A 23,247-nucleotide genomic window follows, 5' to 3' on the forward strand; every position below is an offset into this window, starting at 1 on the left:
TTCTCAAGGATGTGAAACTGCTGAGATTTATGCCAGAGAAAGATATGGCAAAATTACATAAATACAGGTTTTGGGAACAAAAGTGCTGAGTACGTTTTGTGCTATTTGTACTCATTAAATGCACTAGCAGTCAGTCTTGATGCATAGAATGGTGACAGAAAACGCGGGTGATGATATGCCCGATGAAAAAGATTATGAAAAGAAAATATGAATACCTATAACATTCAAATGTGAATGTGATAATGGATGAGTTTTAACAAATTCCTCAGGGCCAGGTCTTATCATACTTTTGCAAAGAATCACTTTCGCTGAATTTCACGGCAGGTTTCTCTCCACCACGCTTTGTGTGTTTTCTCACATAATTATCTCCAATGACCAGGCTGGCCGCTATGCTGCCTGTCTTATACAATATTAGCCGCTTTTCCTCCTTTTTTCCTCCACTGCCAGAGACCAGGCGCTTGACCAGCACCAGGCAGGAGAGGTCCCTACGGAGTCAGTAATTAGGAGTTCCATAAAAAGCCACGTTGCCGATGTTGGAGCAGTAGATGGTTTTACTGAGGGCACTGGAGGGCAGTGCCAATTCTGCTTGCCCCATGCGGCCTCAGGCAGTGCGAGTGCCTGTCTGCTTCCATGGACAGGTTCGTGGCTGCCATTGGAGACCCAGGTCCAGAAGTCTCAGGGTCCACTGGATATATGTACAGATCTGTCCATTGGTGCTCAGCATCAACAACAAGGCTACAGGGAGTCATGTGACTTTCACCTCTCTCCTGGACGCCTTCCTCATGAGGAGACAAGCTGCAGCCAGTAACCACCAGCCAGAGGAGGAAACACTTAATAGGCCCTCCCCTCAGCTGTCACATCTCAGGGCACTCCAGAAATGGTCAGGCCTTTCACCTTTATCCTGCCTGCCACCCTCTGCCCTGTGAGAGATCAAGCTGAGGAGGGCATACCTTCCTTCGTGTAGGACACACTCAGCATGTCTGGGCATTTAGACCCAAACACCACTGGGGCTACACAACCCGAGGGCAATGGGCTTCAGCCTAGGGCAGGGTCCCTCCATTCCAGCTGCAGAACCCCAGAGTGCACTGAGACTGACTGTGAGGGAAAGAAAGACAAGGACCGTGGATGGCAAAGGTAGCACATCACTGTAAATAGGTTTTCTCGTTTCATCACCATCTGAATCTGCCTAGCTGCAACTCAATGTTGAAGGTACAGAACCCACCCCATCCTTCATGTTGCACAATGCTCAATGGTCCATAGTGCAGGTACACAATCACTGTCATTCTATCACATGTACCTTGTGGGGATGAGACATTAACTTGCATGGTATGGTCGTGGTATGGTCTGCACTCAGTTACCTAATGCCTGAGGTCCCCAAACTACTCACAATGTCCTTCAGCTTTAGCGGGTGTCTGGGTAATAATGTTTCCCTTTGAAGGGCCTCACATTGCTCAAACTTGAAGTCCCCAACATCACAGAATGAAGCATTTACTGTGCCAATTCCAATTTAGGTCACAGCCGTTGCTATCTCCTTTGCTCATATGTTGTTACGTACAACATGATGGAAGAGTACAACAGCTACTCCTTGAACAAGGAGCTTCATGCTCCACCTCTCTGCATTGGTGAAGACCCAAACATGAACATTGCCTTCCTGTCAATGCTATAGGCTGCATGTTTCCCCAAGTCCTGACCCAACTTGTTCATCTGAATCTGCATCTGCTAACCTTAGTCCCTCCCCCCCTTCCCTTCTCTAATACAGAGCCATTACCCTTGGCTTTTTTTTTTCACTTTTGCAAGAACCAGATCTGATTGTTGGTGGATCCTGGATTCTTTTTTCCCCTCACCATTCTTGAATTCTCTGACTTGTATTTCCTACATCATTATTTTCCTCTTTCTCTACATCACATCTTTCTACATTTGATGTGCTGACCCCCTCCATTATTTATTTTAAAACTATTTCCACTTCTCTCATGGCATGCTCCACAAGAACACTTGACCCGAGCACAGTTCAGGTGTTCTGACCATCCCAGCAATTCAGCTCCATTCTTTCTCGTATTGGTGCCAGTGGCCAATGAAACAGAACTTACTTCACCCTCACCAATCTTTGCACCACATATTCATCTCTCAAATTTCATGTCCTTTCTGCTAATTTGCAGGCAGCTTAATACTAATGCAGAGATTGTATCCTTTTGAGGTTCTGTCTTTTGATTCAGTGCCCAGCTCCTCATACTCTAAATGCAGAACTTATTCCTCATTCTACCTATGTTGCTAGTGACTAGATCAGACCTGGACATTTTACGGCCCACGGGCCATATCCGGCCCTTTGGTCATTCCTGTCCGGCCCGCATGAGGTCAATCTTAAATTAGAACATAAATGAAAAAGTATTTAACGCCATGCACGTAATACAACTGTGTTGCGTTTGTTTTGAAAAGGATCCTTTGTTTATTTATGTGCATGCATGTGTGCGTGAACGGTTAAAAGTGATGATTGCTGGCTAGCCCTCAAAATGTCAGCTCATGCCAAGACAAGTTATGTCATATCTCACAAAAGGAAACAGTAAACCGTATTCTGATGGAGAGTTTACTAAGGAGTGCTTGTTGGACTCTGCAGAACTAATCTGCCCGGAGAAAAAGGAGGCATTCGAGAATGTGCCCCTCTCCTGACACACTGTAATGAGAAGGATTGGGGACATAGCGAGAAACCTGGAGCTTCAGCTGCAGCACAGAGCAGTCAACTTTGACTTTTTTTGCTTGGCTTTGGATGAGAGCTGCGACGTACGTGACACAGCCCAGCTACTCGTCTTCGTACGAGGGATAACTACGGACTTTAAAATCACGGAGGAGATGGCAGCCATGCAGTCAATGAAAGGAACAACAACTGGTAATGATTTGTTCACGAAGGTAAATTAATGTTTGTACACGTTGGGACTAAAATGGGACAAGCTGGCGGGTGTGACAATGGATGGTTGTCCAAATCTAACGGGAAAAAATATTGGACTCCAAAGAGAATGCAGGATAAAGTGACAGAAATTGGCCCTCAACAGAAATTGGTATTTTTGCATTGTATTATACATCAGGAAGTGTTGTGTAAGTCAGTGTTAAAAATTAACCATGTGGTTGATGTTGTAACTAAAATAGTTAACTTCGTCAGGGCAAGAGCTTTGAATCACAGGCAGTTTGTTGCACTTTTGGAGGAAAATGAGACTGAACATCGGGACATAGGCTACCACAGAGCTGTCAGGTGGCTCAGCCTGGGCAAAAATGCTGAAAAGTGTATGGGACCTGAGAGAAGAGATGCAAGATTTCTGTGTGAAGAAAGGGAATGGCATTCCACAGCTTTCAGATGCAGACTGGATTGCAGACCTTGGTTTTACTGTTGGTGTGACTGCACTTACGAATGAACTAAATGTGAAACTGCAGTGCAAAGGCCTTTTTGTGCATGAAATGTACAACTTGGTGAAGGCTTTTATGAGAAAGTTGCAGCTTCTCTCAAGCCAAATGGAGGACAACATTCTCACCCACTTGCCAACACTGAAGGAAGCCGCACCTTCAGCTGATCACCCCCACAGGTACTCATCGATGTTAGAAGCTCTGCTTGGTGAATTTTCAAGGCGATTTCAAGACTTTAAAATGGTTGAGAACGAAATGCACATGATTTTTTCCCATTTACATGCAATGTGGAGAATGCACCTAGTGATGTTCAGCTTGAACTCTTTGACCTGCAGTCTGACACACTTCTGGCAGAGTACTTTAGGTCAGTCTCACTGCTTGATTTTTACTTTTCCCTCAAAGAGGAGAACTTTCCACAGATGAGGCATGCTCAGAAGATTCTAGTCCTCTTTGGATCAACCTATATATGCGAATAGACATTCTCAGTGATGAAGTTCAACAAATCAACAGAGGACTGCAGTTCAACAGATCCTGTATCACTGATGATCACCTCTCAGCTGTCCTTCACATTTTCCACCTCAGAAATTCACCCAGATTTCAGTGCACTTGTTCAAGCCCAAAACAGACTGGAGTTTTCTCACTGAAAAACTGAAACAACATCGGAACTGAAAAACATCAAAAGCACTTATTGCTTTTTGTATAGAGTTGTTTGTTGTTTGTAATACTGAACAATAATGAAACATTTCATTATTGGTTTGTGAGATTAACATATTAAAAATAAAATGAAATACTGAAATTATTGCTTTTACTGTTTATTTCATCCGTATTTGACCTACTCCGCAATTTCATATCTTTATTCTAACAGAATATCCTTATTCTTTTGATTATAAGTTTCAGTGCAAAACTGTATAATTTAGTACTTTTTACAATGGGAGAAAATTAATACTGAGCAGAATTATGTTCAACTTATAGTTGGTTCGGCCCTCCAACACAACTCAGGTTTCTCATGTGGCCCCTTGGAAGAATTAATTGCCCACCCCTGGACTAGATGGTACCAGTTGATCTGTTCTTTCCCCCATTGAAGCTGGTTATTCTTACTCAGAATTGACCAATGAGGAGAAAGCAAGGACTGCAGATGCTGGAGATCAGAGTAGAAGAGTGCAGTGCTGGAAAAACACAGCAGATCAGGCAGCATCCAAGAAGCAGGAGAATCAATGTTTTGGGCAAATGCCCTATAGAATGGCTTTTGCCCAAAATTTGGATTCCCCTGCTCCTCGGATGCTGTTGGACCGGCTGCTCTTTTCCAGCACCACACTCTTCGACTCTGGATTGACCAATGTCATTTTCCACCATCATCCTACACCTCATAATTAATAATCTCCTAAATTCCAACCCACACCCCTTGTCAATTGATCTACTTGGCTGGAAGTGAGGACTGCAGATGCTGGAGATCAGAGCTGAAAATGTGTTGCTGGAAAAGTACAGCAGATCAGGCAGCATCCAAGGAACAGGAGAATCGATGTTTCGGGCATGAGCCCTTCTTCAGGAATGAGGAAAGTGTGCCAAGCAGGCTAAGATAAAAGGTAGGGGGAGGGACTTGGGGGAGAGGCGTTGGAAATGCGATAGGTGGAAGGAGGTTAAGGTGAGGGTGATGAGGTGAGGGTGATAGGCCGGAGTGGGGGTGGGGGCGGAGAGGTCAGGAAGAAGGTTGTAGGTTAGGAAGGTGGTGCTGAGTTCGAGGGTTGGGACTGAGATAAGTTGGAGGGAGGGGAAATGAGGAAACTGGAATGTTGCTGAAGAGCTTCTGGGCAGAGGAGATGACCTGGGGTGTGCAGTGAGAGAGGGACTCACTGACATCCTTGTAGACGGAGAAAGGGAGCTTCTTCAAGGAAGGCATCCTTGGAAGGGGATTCGCAGTAGGTTAAAATCTTCTCGGAGAAAGTGAGGACTGCAGATACTGGAGATCAGAGCTGAAAATGTGTTGCTGGAAAAGTGCAGCAGGTCAGGCAGCATCCAAGGAACAGGAGAATCGACGTTTCGGGCATGAGCCCTTCTTCAGGAACGGGGAAAGTGTGTCCAGCAGGCTAAGATAAAAGGTAGGGGGGAGGGACTTGGGGGAGGGGCGTTGGAAATGCGATAACTGGAAGGGGGTTAAGGTGAGGGTGATGAGGTGAGAGGAATAGGCTGGAATGGGGGTGGGGGCAGAGAGATCAGGAAGAAGATTGCAGGTTAGGAAGGTGGTGCTGAGTTCGAGGGTTGGGACTGAGACAAGGTTGGGGGAGGGGAAATGAGGAAACTGGAACGTTGCTGAAGAGCTTCTGGGCAGAGGAGATGACCTGGGGTGTGCAGTGAGAGAGGGACTCACTGAAATCCTTGTAGATGGAGGAAAGGAGCTTCTTCAAGGAAGGCACCCTTGTAAGGGGATTCGCAGTAGGTTAAAATCTTCTCGGAGAAAGTGAGGACTGCAGAAGTCCCAACCCTCGAACTCAGCACCACCTTCCTAACCTGCAATCTTCTTCCTGACCTCTCCGCCCCCACCTCCACTCCGGCCTATTCCCCTCACCTCATCACCCTCACCTTAACCTCCTTCCACCTATCGCATTTCCAACGCCCCTCCCCCAAGTCCCTCCTCCCTACCTTTTATCTTAGCCTGCTTGGCACACTTACCTCATTCCTGAAGAAGGGCTCATGTCCGAAACGTTGATTCTCCTGCTCCTTGGATGCTGCCTGACCTGCTGTGCTTTTCCAGCAACACATTTTCAACTCTGATCTACTTGGCCCACAATTACCAAGAATCAGGTGCAGTAATTGCCGCTTTTTTGTTGGACTGGATGCATATCACTGTCAAAAATTCTCCTGAACACAATGTAGGAATGTTTGTTCCTTGCTACCCCTTACACGACCACTATCGCTTGATGACATATTGGTAATTCAAGTCCCGATTATGACCATTCCGCTTGCATCTCTTTGTAATTTCCTTACAGATTTGTTCCTCTATATCCTTCTCTCAGTGTTCTATCTATTTCACTGAGCAATGTAATTATTCCTTATTCCTTCGCTCTAGCCAAATGAATTCTGTACTTGATCTGTCTGAAGCATCCTTTATCTCCAGTAATGCAATGTTCTCCTTAGGCAAAAGTACCAACCCTGCTACTTTTTACCCTCAATCCTGCTTTTTTTTTCGAACATCTTGTAACCAGGAATATTTAAGACTAGACCTGGCTTTCTCTGTCATCGCTGGAATGTCATATTCCCGACAGACAATGTGTGGCAGTAACTTTCCAATTTAATTGGGGTGGCATGGTGGCTCACAGCTCCAGGGAATTGGGTTCAATTCCAGCCTTGGGCAACTGTCTGTGTGGAGTTCACACATTCACCCCGTGTCTGCATGGGTTTCCTCCCACAATCCAAAGATGTGCGGGCCAGGTGAATTGGTCATGCTAAATTGCCCATAGAGTTCGGTACATTAGTCAGAGGGAAATGGGTCTGGGTGGGTTACTCTTCGGAGGGTCAGTGTGCACTTGTTGGGCCAAAGGGCCTGTTTCATCACTCCAGAGAATCTTAATTAATTGTATTCTGTACATTCACATATTTACAGTGTCACCCCCATTTGCCTTCTTGCATACTCCAATTCCATTTATTAATTTATTATTGTCTATGTTGGTGCTCTCTGCCTCTCCTAGCATTAATTTCTAATATTCTTGCTTGGTTCCTACAACCCTGCTGAGCTACCAAAATACAGTCCAAGGAACTCAGTTCCAACTCCATTCAGGTGCAACACATCTGCTTGCCATCCCCCCCAGAACTAGTCCTAGTTGGTGGAACTGTCACTTGTACTCCAGTGCAGAAATACAGGAATTTAGTGAAAGGTTTTTACAATGGCTGCCTTTTAATTGTGACATCTTAGGTACAAGTGCCGAGGTATAAAACAAAAAGTGATGTAATACTAAAGAGAATTAAAAGGAAAGCAGTAGCATCACTTACAAAGTCTGGGACTGAGTTAGAAATGAGGTAGTTGTGACTATCTACAGGTTTTCCTCTCTCCTAGGTGAAGTTGGCTGTCTCCAGGTCCTCCTCTCTTCCACACCCATTTCAGACAGAATGTTTTTCTCTCGAAGAGTTCTCAGTCATTAGAATTCTCTTTCCTACAGAACGCTGAGGACTGGATAATTGAGTATACACAAGATTGCAATTGATGGAGTTAGAACAGAATTTTTATCTATTAGGAGTCTAGGGTTATGGGGCAAGCAGGAAAGTTGAGTAAAGGCTGCCATCAGATCAGGCATAAAGACATAACTTAAATGAATGGAGAAGCAGACTTAATAGATTCATCTACTGCTGTGCTTATTTCTTAAAATCTTATAGTTCTGCTAAACCAGCTTCATTGTTTACACCATTGTAGTGATTGTAACAAGGTCAGCCAGGTGGATCTCATAAAATATGAGTTCCTGATTGGGGCTGTTAATCTGGTCCAATCAGGGAGTCCTGGCTGACAGATGTAAATAGGTGCATCAGAGGTTCTGTTCACTCTGAGTGCTGGCTTTGAGGGAGATGGATCAGTGTCAAGGACTTTCAACATGTGTAAATAAAGAAAACAAGGAAAAAAATGGAGTTTCAAAAGTTCTGTTCATTCTAAGAGCTGGCTCTGAGTGAGCTGGACCAGTGTTAAGGACCCTCCATGTGTAAAAAGAGGGTGACTTGGTGAAAAAATAAATAAATAAATAGGAGTATCAGAGGTTCTGTTCACTCTGAGAGCTGGCTCTGAGGAAGCTGGATCAGTGTCAAGGACTCTCTGTGTGTAAATAAAGTGGGGCCTTTTGACAAGATACAAGCCTCTGTGGAGTTATTTCAACTATGTACTGTGTAATTATCACAACAGATTTCCTACTGTTCTCTAATTAGTTTCATTTATATTTGCATAACATTTTCAGACTATTGTACTGATTGATGAGCTAATATAGAGCTTAAATTAGATTGTCAATGTGCGTTTTAAAAACCAGGGCACTGTGAGCCAGTTACTAAATAGAGTGCTCAAATGAATACATTCCCCTGGTGTACTAATGAGTGCTGTCACTTTCCTTCCATTGTTTCCAGTTAATAACATTAATAATGGCACTGTGGACTGTAAGGTATATTTCCTGGTTAGTATAGGAATGGCCAAGACAAACAGAAAGCAACCCTTACACATCCTACATTGTGTAATTCAAAAGTCTCATTAATCATAGTCCTGCCAAAAAATTAAAATTAGAAAAGTATTCTTATAATGATTTGTCAAGATCATTTAGTATTTAAAAGAACGTTGTGCTATCTCATGAAAGGCTTGAACTTTTACAGCATTTTTATGGCATCTGAGTAGGTCAAAGCACTTTACATTCAACAAAGTTCTATTTTTGTGGTGACCCTCAGGTTAAACCAAAACCAATTGTCTCTCTCTAACGAGAGAGCCGCTCTACGATCTGGCAAGATTGTGGTGAATTTTCCTTTTACTGTTAATCAGATGCTGCCTGACCTGCTGTGCTTTTCCAGTGCCACACTCTAGAAAGTTCAGCAGCCAACTTTCAGAAGTTGTTAAACTGTTGAGTTTTTCCAACAATTTCTGTTTTGCTTTCTGAACAGTTTAGCTATCCAATAGATACACAAGGAGAAGGAGAGCTTGCGGAATAGATGAGAGATCTGCAACTCTAATGGCTGTTGCTGTAGTTTCTAAGATTGTTGAAAGAATGTCAGCTAATGATGCCAGTCATAATTGGATGAAGGAAGGAAAGAAAATACTCAGTTGATAGCACTGCTGCCTCACAGCACACGGGACCCGGGTTTGATTCCAGCCTTGGGTGACTGTCTGTGTGTCTGCATGGGGTTTCCTCTTGGTGCTATGGTGTCCTCCCACAATCCAAAGATGTGCAGGTTAGGTGAATTGGCCATGCTAAATTGGCCATAGTGTTCAGGGATGTGTAGGTTAGGTGCATTAGTCAGGGGTAAAGGTAGAGTAATAGGGTAGCGGGATGAGTCTGGGTGCGTTACTCTTCGGAGGGTTGGAGTGGACTTGCTGGGCCAAAGTACACTGTAGTGATCCTATGATTCTACTGTTGAACAACTAGTTTCTGCACAGCACAATTCCATAAACAGCACATAGATAAATGTCCTAAAGAAGGGTTACTGGACCTGAAACGTTAACTCTGCTTTCTTCCCACAGATGTTGCAAGACCTGCTGTGTTTCTCCAGCTGTTTTAGTTTATAGACAATAGACAATACACAATAGACAATAGGTGCAGGAGTAGGCCATTCTGCCCTTCGAGCCTGCACCACCATTCAATATGATCATGGCTGATCATCCTTAATCAGTGTCCTGTTCCTGCCTTATCTCCATAACCCTTGATTCCACTATCCTTGAGAGATCTATCCAACTCTTTCTTAAATGAAACCAGAGACTAGGTCTCCACTGCCCTCTGGGGCAGAGCATTCCACACAGCCACCACTCTCTGGGTGAAGAAGTTTCTCCTCATCTCTGTCCTAAATGGTCTACCCCATATTTTTAAGCTGTGTCCTCTGGTTCAGCACTCACCCATCAGCGGAAACATGTTTCCTGTCTCCAGAGTGTCCAATCCTTTAATAATCTTATATGTCTCAATCAGATCCCCTCTCAGTCTTCTAAACTCAAGGGTATACAAGCCCAGTCGCTCCAGTCTTTCAGTGTTAGGTAATCCCGCCATTCCAGGAATTGACCTCGTGAACCTACGCTGTACTCCCTCAATAGCCAAAATACCTTTCCTCAAATTTGGAGACCAGAACTGCGCACAGTACTCCAGATATGGTCTCACCAGGGCCCTGTACAGCTGCAGAAGAACCTCTTTGCTTCTATATCCAATGCTTCTTGTTATGAAGGCCAGCATGCTATTAGCCTTCTTCACTACCTGCTGTACATGCATGCTTACCTTCATTGACTGGTGTACAAGAACACCCAGATCTCTCTGTACTGCCCCTTTACCTAAATTGATTCTATTTAGGTAGTAATCTGCCTTCCTGTTCCTGCCACCAAAGTGGATGACCATACATTTATCCACATTAAACTGCATCTGCCATGCATCTGCCCACTCACCTAACCTGTCCAGGTCACCCTGTAATCTCCTAACATCCTCATCACATTTCACCCTGCCACCCAGCTTAGTATCATCAGCAAATTTGCTAATGTTATTACTAATACCATCTTCTATATCATTAACATATATTGTAAAAAGCTGCGGTCCCAGTACTGATCCCTGCGGTACCCCAACAGTCACTGCCTGCCATTCTGAAATGGAGCCATTTATCATTACTCTTTGTTTCCTGTCAGCCAAACAATTTTCAATCCAAGTTAGTACTTTGCCCCCAATACCATGCACCCTAATTTTGCTCACTAACCTCCTATATGTGACTTTATCATAAGCTTTCTGAAAGTCCAGGTACACTACATCCACTGGATCTCCCTCATCCATCTTCAGAGTTACATCCTCAAAATATTCCAGAAGATTAGTCAAGCATGATTTCCTTTTCATAAATCCATGTTGACTCTGTCCTATCCTGTTACTACTATCCAGATGTGTCATAATTTCATCCTTTATAATAGACTCCAGCATCTTTCCCACCACTGAGGTCAGACTAACTGGTCTATAATTTCCTGTTTTCTCTCTCCCACCTTTCTTAAAAAGTGGTACAACATTAGCCACCCTCCAATCCACAGGAACTGATCCTGAATCTATCAAACTCTGGAAAATAATCACCAACACATCCACGATTTCCCGAGCCACCTCCTTTAGTACCCTGGGATGTAGACCATCAGGCCCCGGAGACTTATCAACCTTCAGATCTAACAGTCTCTCCAACACCAAATCCTGGCAAATATAAATTCCCATAAGTTCAGGTCCTTCAGCCATTGTTACCTCAGGGAGATTGCTTGTGTCTTCCCCAGTGAACACAGATCTGAAGTACCTATTCAATTCTTCTGCCATTTCTTTGTTCCCCATAATATATTCCCCTGTTTCTGTCTTCAAAGGCCCAATTTTAGTTTTAACCTTTTTTTTTGCCTTTCACATACCTAAAAAAACTTTTACTTTCCTCCTTTATATTATTGGCCAGTTTACCTTCGTACCTCATTTTTTCTCTGTGTATTTCCTTCTTAGTAATCCTCTGTTGTTCTTTAAAAGCTTCCCAGTCCTCTGTTTTCCCACTTATCTTTGCTATGTTATACTTTTTCTCTTTTAACTTTATATGTTTCTTAACTTCCCTCGTCAGCCACGGCCACCCATGCCTCCTCCTAGGATCTTTCTTCCTTTTTGGAATGAACTGATCCTGCATCTTCTGCATTATACACAGAAATATCTGCCATTGTTCCTCCACTGTCATCCCTGCTAAGGTATTGCACCATTGAACTTTGGCCAGCTCATCCCTCATAGCTCCATAGTTCCCTTTATTCAACAGAAATATTGTCACTTCGGATTTTACCTCTCCCTCTCAAATTGCAGATTGAAACTTATTTGTATTATGGTCACTGCTTCCCAACGGCTCCTTCACTTCGAGGTCCCTGACCAATTCTGGTTCATTGCACAATACCAGATCCAGAATTGCCTTCTCCCTGGTCAGCTCCAGCACCAGCTGTTCTAAGAATCCATCTCTGAGGCACTCCACAAAGTCTCTTTCTTGAGGTCCAATACCATCCTGATTCTCCCAGTCTACCTGCATGTTGAAATCCCCCATAACAACTGTGTCAGATTTTCAGATATGTCTCAGATTTTCAGCATTTTCAGTTGCTTGTTTCACATAAATAAGTGATTCTAATTTTGTTCGCACTACTAAGAGATAGGGTACTCTGTTATTTCGGTAGGGTATGAGAGAGGAGACTCGTTTGGTCAGGGTCAATTGAGACTGCTGGAAAAGTTATGCTTCATTCGACATTCTTTTAAAATATTTACAGGATAAAGTTGAACACGAAGCTTAACATAGATCCATCATTCTCCTATGTCCATTGTCATATGATTTCTCATCACTTTTGAACTGTGGCTAAGATGCTGATGAAAACAGCCACTGAAATCCCCTAAAGGAACCTCAAGCCAGGCTGAACCAACCACATCGCTGCAAAGACACTGCAGAGGCCTCAAGGAAACACAGAATCCCAGGCCTGTACTCAACTCGTCTTCTGCCATTGCCAAAGCAGCCAAGTCGAAGGTCTCACCAAAACACAGCCATAAGGAGTGGCCCGATCCACACTAAATTCTCCACTGCAGCAGCCTCTCAGAATCTCCTTCCTCACCTAAAGCCACCGAAAAAAAGGTAAGATGAACCAGAGAAAAAAAATTAAAAAGAGAAAACGAAGGAAGGATGTGGCAGGCCTGGTGATAAGAAGCAGACGGGCCAGGAGCCCAAATACTTTCTACCTTGCCTTTTACCTGAGAATTTATACTCAAGAAGCTGTACCTAGATCCCTGAGATGGTGCTGTTAATGGCGACATGTAAACTTTTCACTGTACTCATATGAGAGCATGTGACAACAAAGCTCATTCTAATTCAAATTCAAATCTTTACATTACATCTACCCCATGTCTCTGACTCTAACCTACACCTCCACACCTGTGCCATCCCCCTCAAAACCATCAGCCTGCCTTGTCTCTATCTTCATCTGTGGCTCAAAAGATACGTGGGATGGTGTTTTCACTCTTCTCCCTTATTATCTCAGTGCTCTCAGACAAGGGAGAGAATTTCTGGTGTCCAGGTATTCACTCAAACTGTGTGGTGTAGTAGTATTTATCAGAGAATACCAGCACATTATTCAGATATTCTTTCTGGATAATTAGTTCAGTTCTGGGTGCCACATTATGGAAAGATGTGAATGAATGCATTCGAAAGAGTGCAGAAGCAGTTGACAGGAATGGCTCCAGAAATGAGGAACCTCAATTATGAGGAGAGATTGAAGAAGTTAGAATTATTCTCCTTGGAGAAATGAAGGCTAAGAGGAAATCTGATACTGGTTTTCAAAATCATGGGTGGGCTTGATAGAGAAGATAGGGAGAATTTGGTCATGCCCATGCAAGGAACAAGAACAAAGGGGCGCCAATTTAAAGCGATCTGCAAAAGAAGCAAATGTTAAGGGAGGAAAGATTATCAGGGAAATGCAGGAATGCTGGCATGTTTAACATTTACTGAAGGGTATAGTGCAAAAGCAAGAGCAGAATACTAAGTTGGATTATCAGCTGTGATCATATTGAAAAGCAGAACAGGTTCAATGAGCCAGCTGGCTCACTATTACTCCTGTTTTCTATATTTCTATGTTTGCAAATCTGGTGCAAATGCTGAAGAAGTCCCACTGGCAATGCCTCTGTCACATTCTCTAGATCCAATTGTGGCATCATTGATCAAATCCAGTGTTGTTTAATGCACTGCATGCCATGTCCCGGTGGCTAGAATGTGCTTGCTTATCATATCCTATTTTCTCCACTCTCAAATAGGGAGAACAAAAGAAAATGTCATGATGATACAGTGGAGCACTCCTTGAAGCACAATAGTGTTGACATTAATTGGTGGGAGGAGCTTCCTACTGATCATTTGAAATAATGATAGCTTGTCCATCATATCTTGACTTCAAATGGATTACCCTCCGATCCCACATTCTTCTGGGATGCCCTGGGCTGTGTGTGACCAATGATCTGTAGATCAAGAATAATAGGCGGCATGGTGGCTCAGTGGTTAGCACTGCTGCCTCACAGCACCAGGGTCCTAGGTTCGATTCCAGCCTCGGGTGACTGTCTGTGTTTGCACATTCTCCCCGTGTCTGCATGGGTTTCCTCCGGGTGTTCTGGTTTCCTCCCATAGTCCAAAGATGTGCAGGTTAGGTGGATTGGCCATGCTAAATTGCCTGTAGTGTTAGGTGCGTTAGTCAGAGGAAAATGGGACTGGGGGGTTACTCTGCGGAGGGTCGGTGTAGACTTGTTGGGCCGAAGGGCCTGTTTCCACACTGTAGGTAATCTAATAAAAAAAAGGCTGTTCAGTCATGTCAACACCCATAACCCTGAGTAGGTGTCATCCTCAAACTGAGAGGCAGGTCATGGTTTCAAGGTTGTTTCCTCTGGCTGCAAACTCTCTCAAAGTCAAAAAAAGGTTATAACCTGAGAGTAAGGGATTTTTAAAAATCCATTTTAAACAATTATGATACAGAAGTAAGGAATTGCTGACACAATGATTATATTCAAGACAAGAACATAGAACATCGAACAGTACAGCACAGAACAGGCCCTTTAGCCCACGATGTTGTGCCGACCACTGATCCTCATGCATGTACCCTCATGTTTCTGTGACCATATGCATGTCCAGTAGTCTCTTAAATGTCCCCAATGACCTTGCTTCCACAACTGCTGCTGGCAATGCATTCCATGCTCTCACAACTCTCTGTGTAAAGAATCTGCCTGTGACATCCCCTCTATACTTTCCTCCAACTATGACACCTCGTGTTAGTCATTTCTGCCCTGGGAAATAGTCTCTGGCTATCGACTCTATCTATGCCCCTGATTATCTTGTATACCTCATTTAGGTCCCCTCTCCTCCTCCTTTTCTCCAATGAAAAAAGTCCGAGCTCAGTCAACCTCTCTTCATAAGATAAGCCCTCCAGTCCAGACAGCATCCTGGTAAACCTCCTCTGAACCCTGTCCAAAGCATCCACACCTTTCCTATAATAGGGCGACCAGAACTGGACGCAGTATTCCAAGTGCGGTCTAACCAAAGTTTTATAGAGCTGCAACAAGATCGCACGACTCTTAAACTCAGTCCCCCTGTTAATGAAAGCCAAAACACCATACGCTTTCTTAACAACCCTGTCCACTTGGCTGGCCATTTTAAGGGATCTATGTATCTGCACACCAAGATCCCTCTGTTCCTCCACACTGCCAAGAATCCTATCCTTAATCCTGTACTCAGCTTTCAAATTCGACCTTCCAAAATGCATCACCTCACATTTATCCAGGTTGAACTCCCTCTGCCACCTCTCAGCCCATCTCTGCATCCTGTCAATGTCCCGCTGCAGCCTACAACAGCCCTCTATACTGTCAACGACACCTCCAACCTTTGTGTCGTCTGCAACTTGCTGACCCATCCTTCAATCCCCTCATCAAAGTCATTAATAAAAATTACAAACAGTACAGGCCCAAGGACAGAGCCCTGTGGAACACCACTCACCACTGACTTCCAGGCAGAATATTTTCCTTCTACTACTACTCGCTGTCTTCTGTTGGCCAGCCAATTCTGTATCCAGACAGCTATGTTCCCCTGTATCCCATTCCTCCCGACCTTCTGAATGAGCCTACCATGGGGAACCTTATCAAATGCCTTGCTGAAGTCCATATACACCACACCCACAGCTCGACGCTCATCAACTTTTCTAGTCACATCCTCAAAGAACTCGATAAGGTTTGTGAGGCATGACCTGCCCCTCACAAAGCCGTGTTGACTGCATTTAATCAAGCCATGCTCTTCCAGGTGGTCATAAATCCTATCCCTCAGAATCCTTTTTAACACCTTGCAGACGACAGATAAAATTCAAATCTTTCAAAACAATCTTTCCCTCGGCCTCAGCAATGAAGGGTTATATTGCAGGTCAGCGATGAACTGCTTCAATACAGTACCCACATGCTATTGGTAAATTAATACCAAGCCAGTTGGTGAAATATAAATCTAGACATGATTACTCCTTTTGGTTAGAAGCCTATTTATAGGATGCATCATTATATCATTTTACTTTCTACCTATTAACACTGTTTCAGCAGTCATTCTTTGTCAATGATCTAGATACCAAATTAAACATTCCCCTTTACTTGCATATCTCAACAATGCAGATAACATCCCTTTAACAGTTAATTCTCACTTGTAAAGATGTAAATATCTCAGCATCTCTCATAGAAATTAAAACCAAAAGAACTGCAGATGATGTAAATCAGAAATAAAAACACCGGGCTCAAAATATTAAGTCTGATTTCTCTTCACAGATGCTGCAGACCCGCTAAGCCTTTCCTGCAACCTTTGTTTTTGCTCCCTATAAAAATTATGTAGAATTATATCCATTACCCCTTTGGCACCAGCTTCAGTTATTGCACAGAGTTAAAGAAATTTATCCAAACTTCCAGAGCTATCATTCAATTTTCTTGGCAGTTATGCTGCTTGTTGGACTGTGAAATGATGTGCTGGTGTGAAAACATCATCAACACTGGCACCGAAACAACTTGTGTGCCTGCAATGGCCTAATTTATCAAAGGTAACTCAAACCCAGTAGTTATTCAAGATACTGAGTATTTTATTTGACAACAATTATGACTGCAAAGTATATCAACTCGAAGCGGAAAAAAATCCAAGGAAATTTACGATTACTTCTGGAATGATGTATTGATTGCTGCTTCATTTACAAATGTGACTGGATGAATTACTCTTGCTGTATAAATAGCATTGACTTATTTCTGAACACAAGCCTGAAAGACTGGAAATATACTGTTAAGATAATATAGAATACAAGAAACATATTTGATATCAGTAACTGATTTTTTAACGGTCAGGAAAACCTCTGGTATCTTTAAACCTGATCATACAATTATGATCATACATGTAAACAAGGTTTTCAAAACATTTTTCTTGTTGCTTTCTGAAATGCATTTTATTTGAAATGGCTAAATAATACATGATCTAACTTAAGCTTGGCTCTTCAATAGAATGGATTCAAGCAAATCCTCAGTACTCAATTTTATTGCTGTCATTTTCTACAGTTTTTTGTTGGAGTAAAATATCTATAGTTTGCAATACCTAGGTGTCTTGTGTTGCAGGGATAGTGTCCCTCCCGAGAGACGTGGGTTCAAGTCCTCTCTGCTCCAGGAGTGTGAAATAATATCACTGGTCAGGTTGATAAGAAAATATCTCCAGTGCGACTGTGGCTCTTGTAGCAGTAGCCCTGTAAGGTCAGTGGTCCAAGTCAGAAGCTTGAGTATGCAATTGAGGCTGAAGTAGCACTGAGTATAAGGAGCGCCACATTGTTGGAGAAGATGAACCAAAGCTGCACCTGCCTTGTCACCTAATTTTAAAAGTAGTGCCATGATGTATTTTACAAAAAGAGAGAGAGAGTAAGCAAGTTCTCCCTAGTTTCCCGATCAAGGTTTTTCCACTAACTAATATCGCTAAGAACAGATATTTGCTGTCTGTGGGACCTTACTGTGTTCACATTGGCCATCACTGATTGCAGTGACAAAACCCCAAAACTGCTTCATTAACTGTAAAGCCCTTTGGATGTTCTGAGATCGTGGAAGGCACAATATGAATGAAAGTGTCTCTTGATAGTTTGGAATTATCACATAAATAACTTGGGTAGTGTGGAAGAACAGGAATCTTCCAGCCAATGCCAGTACTTCAATCCTCGTTTCTAATAGGAATGGAATCATCTTTTGATGTCAAATACATCCATGAAGGTAATAGAAAATTAAAGAACTTTACAAGTTTCTCTCTTATTTGCTGCACTTTCAAACATTTCAAATGGTTAAAGGACACATTATTCACAATTTTAATCATACATGATATATTTTATTTTCATAGTTCAAAGACAAATTTAACATCAGGTAATTGAATATCCCATAGAACGGTTACTAGTCACAGTACTTCAAAGTCATTGCGCATCAAAGTATGTGTAGTTCATGAGCCATTTCTGAGAGATGAGATAGGCATTATTTAAATGCATTTATTTCCTTAAGCAAACTGCTTAAGCCTGTGAGTCATTGAGTTGAGTCTTGAACTAATTCATGTAATTCAGAAAACTGCTAAAAGTTCAGCTGTTGTTAATGGAAAACTGATCATTACTGTAAAATTTAATGAGTTTCTGCATCACGAATTTAGAACGATATGTTATATTTTATCCAGCAGATAGTCTATTTGTTCTTGGAAGGAGGGCATCACTGGCAGAAATGAATCTACACCAAAAGTAAATTACGTCATTTGATATAGGAGTTGGGAAGTCATGTTGAGGTTGTACAGGACATTGATGAGGCCTCTTTTGGAATACTGTGTCCAGTTCTGGTCACCCAGTTATAGAAAGGATATTGTTAAGCTAGAGAGGGTTCAGAAAAGATTTACCAGGAGGTTGCCGGGTATGGAAGATTTGAGTTATACAGGAAGGATGGTTAGGATGGGACGTTTTTCACTGGAGAGTAGGAGGTTGAGAAATTATCTTATAGAGGTTTATAAAATCATGAGGGGTATAGATAGAGTTAATGGTAGATGTCTTTTCCCAAGGATGGGGGATTTCAAGACTAGGGGGTATATTTTTAATGTGAGAGGAGAGAGATTTACAAAAAGACATGAGAGACAAATCTTTTACAGTGGTTCACATGTGGAATGAACTTCCTGAAGAAGTGGTGGAAGCAGGCGCAGTTACAACGTTTAAAAGACACTTAGATAATTACACGAAAAGGAAAGATTTGGAGGGATATGGTCCAGGAGCAGGATGGTGGGACTAATTTAGTTTGGCATTATGTTCGGCATGGTCTGGTTGGACCTAAGGGTCTGTTTCCATGCTGTATGACTCGAAGAACTGATCATATATCATGTCCAGTTTTGAGAAACACTGCAGAAGTGTTTTGAGAAGCTATGACAATGATTCCTGGCTTTGGAAGTGGGTCTGGAAATGTATTAATAACATGGAAATAACATAAGCAATAATTGCCATATTATAAACTGATCTGTTCACTGTCAGACAAACCTCTGGCATCATTCCAACCTGATTAAATTGATGTATGCCTTCTTTTTTCTGTTTTCTGAAAGGCATTTTATTTAAATTGGCCAAATAATATTATATAATCTAATGTACCCAAACTAACTTGGCTTTTCAATAGAATGTGCAGTTCTTCAGCACTCATAACTTTATCTATGACATTTGCAGTATAATGTTTATTGCAAGGATATTTTTTGTTTTAAGTGTAATATCTGAAGCTTGTAAATGTCTGCAGTGTGGCCATGGCTTGTGTGCTAGCAGTTTCACTTCGGTCTTGTAAAGCCATGGGTTCAAGTCAGAGGCCTGAACATGTAATCTTTGCTGTCCCGCTGTTAAAGCCTTCTGCCTATTATAAAAATGTGAGTTGATACATTTTGAGTGAACTGGACAGGCAAGGAAGTACACATTGAATGGTGGGACCCTAGAAGGTACAGAAGATCAGAAGGAGCTTGTTATGCATGTCTGTAGATCTTAGAAGGCAACATGACAGGTTGAGGTAGTTCTCATATAAATTGTGTTTCAGCAGCGCAACTTGGTTTTAACATCAATGAAGAATTAGGGAATGGTATTTTCGAGAACGCTTCCCTCTGTTCGCAATAGTGTGATTCCTGCAGCGATCCTTTCACATGCATTGTTCTGCGCATTCGCCGGTGTCTGCTGCCGTCAGGGAGCATGTGAGAGGTACAGTATTATACAGTGAGCAGCTTCACCTCAAAAACTAAACTAACAACTGTTCATTGCTCTCCCTCTGAGGCAAGAATATTCTTGTATAAGCCCTATATAATTCCTGCAGGACTGCATTGTTCTTATACGTACCAACCCCCAAGAAAGAGTTGGAAGACAATCGACCACAGCCACCCACTTGTGCAACAACAATTGCACCTGAAGGTGGTGATGATGATGATCCTCTGTCTCTGTACTAACAATATTTTTTCAATGTAACGTGTTAAATTTACTTTTGTTTTGTTAATAAAAATGGCCTACTCCTGCACCTATTGTCTATTATCTTTTGTCTATTGTCTATAAATATGATTTAAACCTCCATTCAGGTTGTGCTATACTTTGTGTTAGGTTTTTGGATGACCTTTGAGAGACCGTGAGTGATATTTTTTTGCTGATCTGCCCCCAACTCCACTTTTCCCATAGGTCCCATTATGTCTATTAAGTGAACTTACTCTTAAGTGAGGTTTCATTGGAATGAAACTATGGCATTACAGGAGAACTACCTGTAGATAAGGTGGTTATGAATGTGTATGGGATATTTGCTTTTACTTGTCAAGGAATGGAATACAAAAGCAAGGAGTGGTGATGGAGCTGTATGTAATGTTGATTGTGCCACTGTTGGAGTACTGTGTGCAGATTGAGATATCACATTACAGGAAGGGTATGAGAGGGTGTAAAGGAGATTCACCAGTATGTTGCGTGGGTTTGAGCAATTCAGTTGTGAAGACAGACTGGATAAGGTGGATTTTTATTTTTCTTCGAGCAGAGAAGGCTGAGGAGAGTAAGGTGAGGGAGGGGGTACAGATAGGGTAGATAGGAAGAAACATTTCCCTCAGTGGAGGAGTCAGTAATTAGGGAGCAGAGCTTTAAGGTAAGGAGCAGCAGGTTTAGAAGAGATTTGAGAACAACTTCTTCAATCAGAGACTGATGGGGAACTCACTACCTAAAAAAGTGTTAGAGGCAGGAATACTGAAGCCATAATAGTACTTAGGTGAGCTCTCAGAATGTCATAACACACAAGGCCAAATGCTGGAAAATGGGATTAGAATACAGAGATGTTGACCAGGATGGACACAATTGTCTGAAGAGCCTTTTTTCTGAACTATAAAAATACTCTAACATGATGACTCCTTTCTACACATCTGATTCCTTGGTTGAAAATAAATGTCCCCTAGTCCTTGCAGTGAGTTTGTGTTGGGGTTTGGAGGAGCATTTAATTGAGCAGGAAAATGGAGTATGGTTGGTCACTTCAGGTCCTCATCTTGCTGTTGCTGACCAGTGGGATGTTTTCTGGCTGCCTAAAGTTAAAAATCATACAACACCAGGTTATAGTCCAACCAGTTTATTTGGAAGTACTAGCTTTTGGAGCGCTGCTCCTTCATCAGGTAGAGTCCACATTCTGGCTGCCTGTTAGAGGTAGCCCTTATTTGCATTCACTCAGTGCCTGACCAAGGTGCAGCATGATGGGAAATGAAGATCCTCTATTTTAATTCATTCACAGAGTGCCAGGCCAGCATACATTGCCCATCCCTAATTTCTCAGAGGGCACTTAAGATGTAGGTTTGCTAGCTGAGCTGTAGCTTTGATATCCAGACGTTTCATTACCTGGCTAGGTAACATCATTAGTGGCGACCTCCAAGTGAAGCAAAGCTGTTGTCTCCTGCTTTCTATTTATATGTTTGTCCTGGATGGGGTTCCTGGGGTTTGTGGTGATGTCAGTTCCTGTTCATTTTCTGAGGGGTTGATAGATGGTATCTAGATCTATGTGTTTGTTTATGGTGTTGTGGTTGGAGTGCCAGGCCTCTAGGAATTCTTTGGCTTGTCTCTGCTTAGCCTGTCCCAGGATAGATGTGTTGTACCAGTCGAAATGGTGGGTTTTTTTAATCTGTGTGTAGGGCTATGAGGGAGAGAGGGTCATGTCTTTTTGTGGCTAGCTGGTGTTCGTGTATCCTGGTGGCTAACTTTCTTTCTGTTTGTCCTACGTAGTGTTTGTGGCAGTCCTTGCATGGAATTTTGTAGATGACGTTGGTTTTGTCCATGGGATGTACTGGGTCTTTTAAGTTTGTTAGTTTTTGTTTGAGAGTGTTGGTGGGTTTGTGTGCTACTAGGATTCCGAAGGTTCTTAGTAGTCTGGCTGTCATTTCTGAAACTTCTTTGATGTATGGTAAGGTGGTTAGGGTTTCTGGCTGTGTTTGGTCTGATGTTACCTAACCAGGTAATGAAACATCTGGATATCAAACCTACAGCTCAGCGAGCAAACCTACACCCTAAACCTCAACCTGAGCTACAGACCTTCACAAACCTTGCAGGGCACTTAAGAGTTAACCACATTCCTGTGGTCTGGAGTCACACAAACAAACTAAATGTTTTTTTCCTGACAATCGCCAATGGTTCCATGGTCATCATTAGACTTTTAATTCCTGACCTTTTTTATTGAATACAAATTACATCATCTGTCATGGCAGGATTCAAACCCAGGAACACAGAACATTTCCTTGGTGCCTGGATTAATAGTCTAGGCCATTGAAGTGATATATTGAAGCCAGCTCAATTTACACCTTGCAGTTAGAAGTAACTATGTCTGTAATCTGATTCCAGTGTGTTTCTGCTGGACAGCACTTGGCAGTTGATCATGTATTTTCATCATGGTCCTTTTCTTTTAGTCCATAAAATGCATTCAATGGTTACTATCAGAAAAAGTTGAGCATCAGAAAGAGCAGATTATTATTTACTGAATTATGGAACAACAGAGATCTTTTCACTGACAGAGATGCCATCCAGGAATGTACATGTATCCTTCTTCTTAACAGTTGTTGCTTGTTGAATAAACGCAGAAGAGTTTGATACCATCTCAATGTAGTTTCCCTCAAGAACTAGCTCACCTTTCTGGGCCTGAGAAACTATACATGAAACACCTGATTTGGTGTTTTCTTGTTCTTAAAGTAACACACTTCTTGAAACAATAATACTTGTGGCACGGTGGCTCAGTGGTTAGCGCTGCTCCCTCACGGTACCTGGGTTCAATTCCAGTCTCAGGAGACTGTCTGTATGTAGTTTACACATTCTCCCCGTGTCTGCATCGGTTTCCTCAGGGTGCTCTGCTTTTCTCCCACAATCCAAAGATGTGCTGGCTAGGCAGATTGGCCAAGCTTAATTACCCCACAGAGTTAAGGGATGTGTAGCCTAGGTGGATTAGCCATGGGAAAATGCAGGGTTACAGGGACAGGTAAAGGTTTGGGTGTGATACTCTTTGGAGGGGCAGTGTGGAATTGATGGGCCAAATGGCCTGCTTCCACACTGTAGGGATTCTGTGACAATACATTATGCACTCGTCACCACGAAGGACAACATTGGCAATGATCAGATTATACACAATT

The 23,247-nt window shown here is 42.5% G+C and overlaps 1 pseudogene; it reads left to right on the forward strand.

Moving 5' to 3' along the window:
* Positions 1-2,958: 2,958 nt before the first annotated feature.
* LOC140495685 (general transcription factor II-I repeat domain-containing protein 2A-like) overlaps positions 2,959-23,247 on the forward strand; it is a 35,118-nt pseudogene continuing 14,829 nt past the window's right edge.

Source organism: Chiloscyllium punctatum, chromosome 25 (assembly GCF_047496795.1).
Source record: "Chiloscyllium punctatum isolate Juve2018m chromosome 25, sChiPun1.3, whole genome shotgun sequence".
Lineage (NCBI taxonomy): Eukaryota > Metazoa > Chordata > Chondrichthyes > Orectolobiformes > Hemiscylliidae > Chiloscyllium > Chiloscyllium punctatum.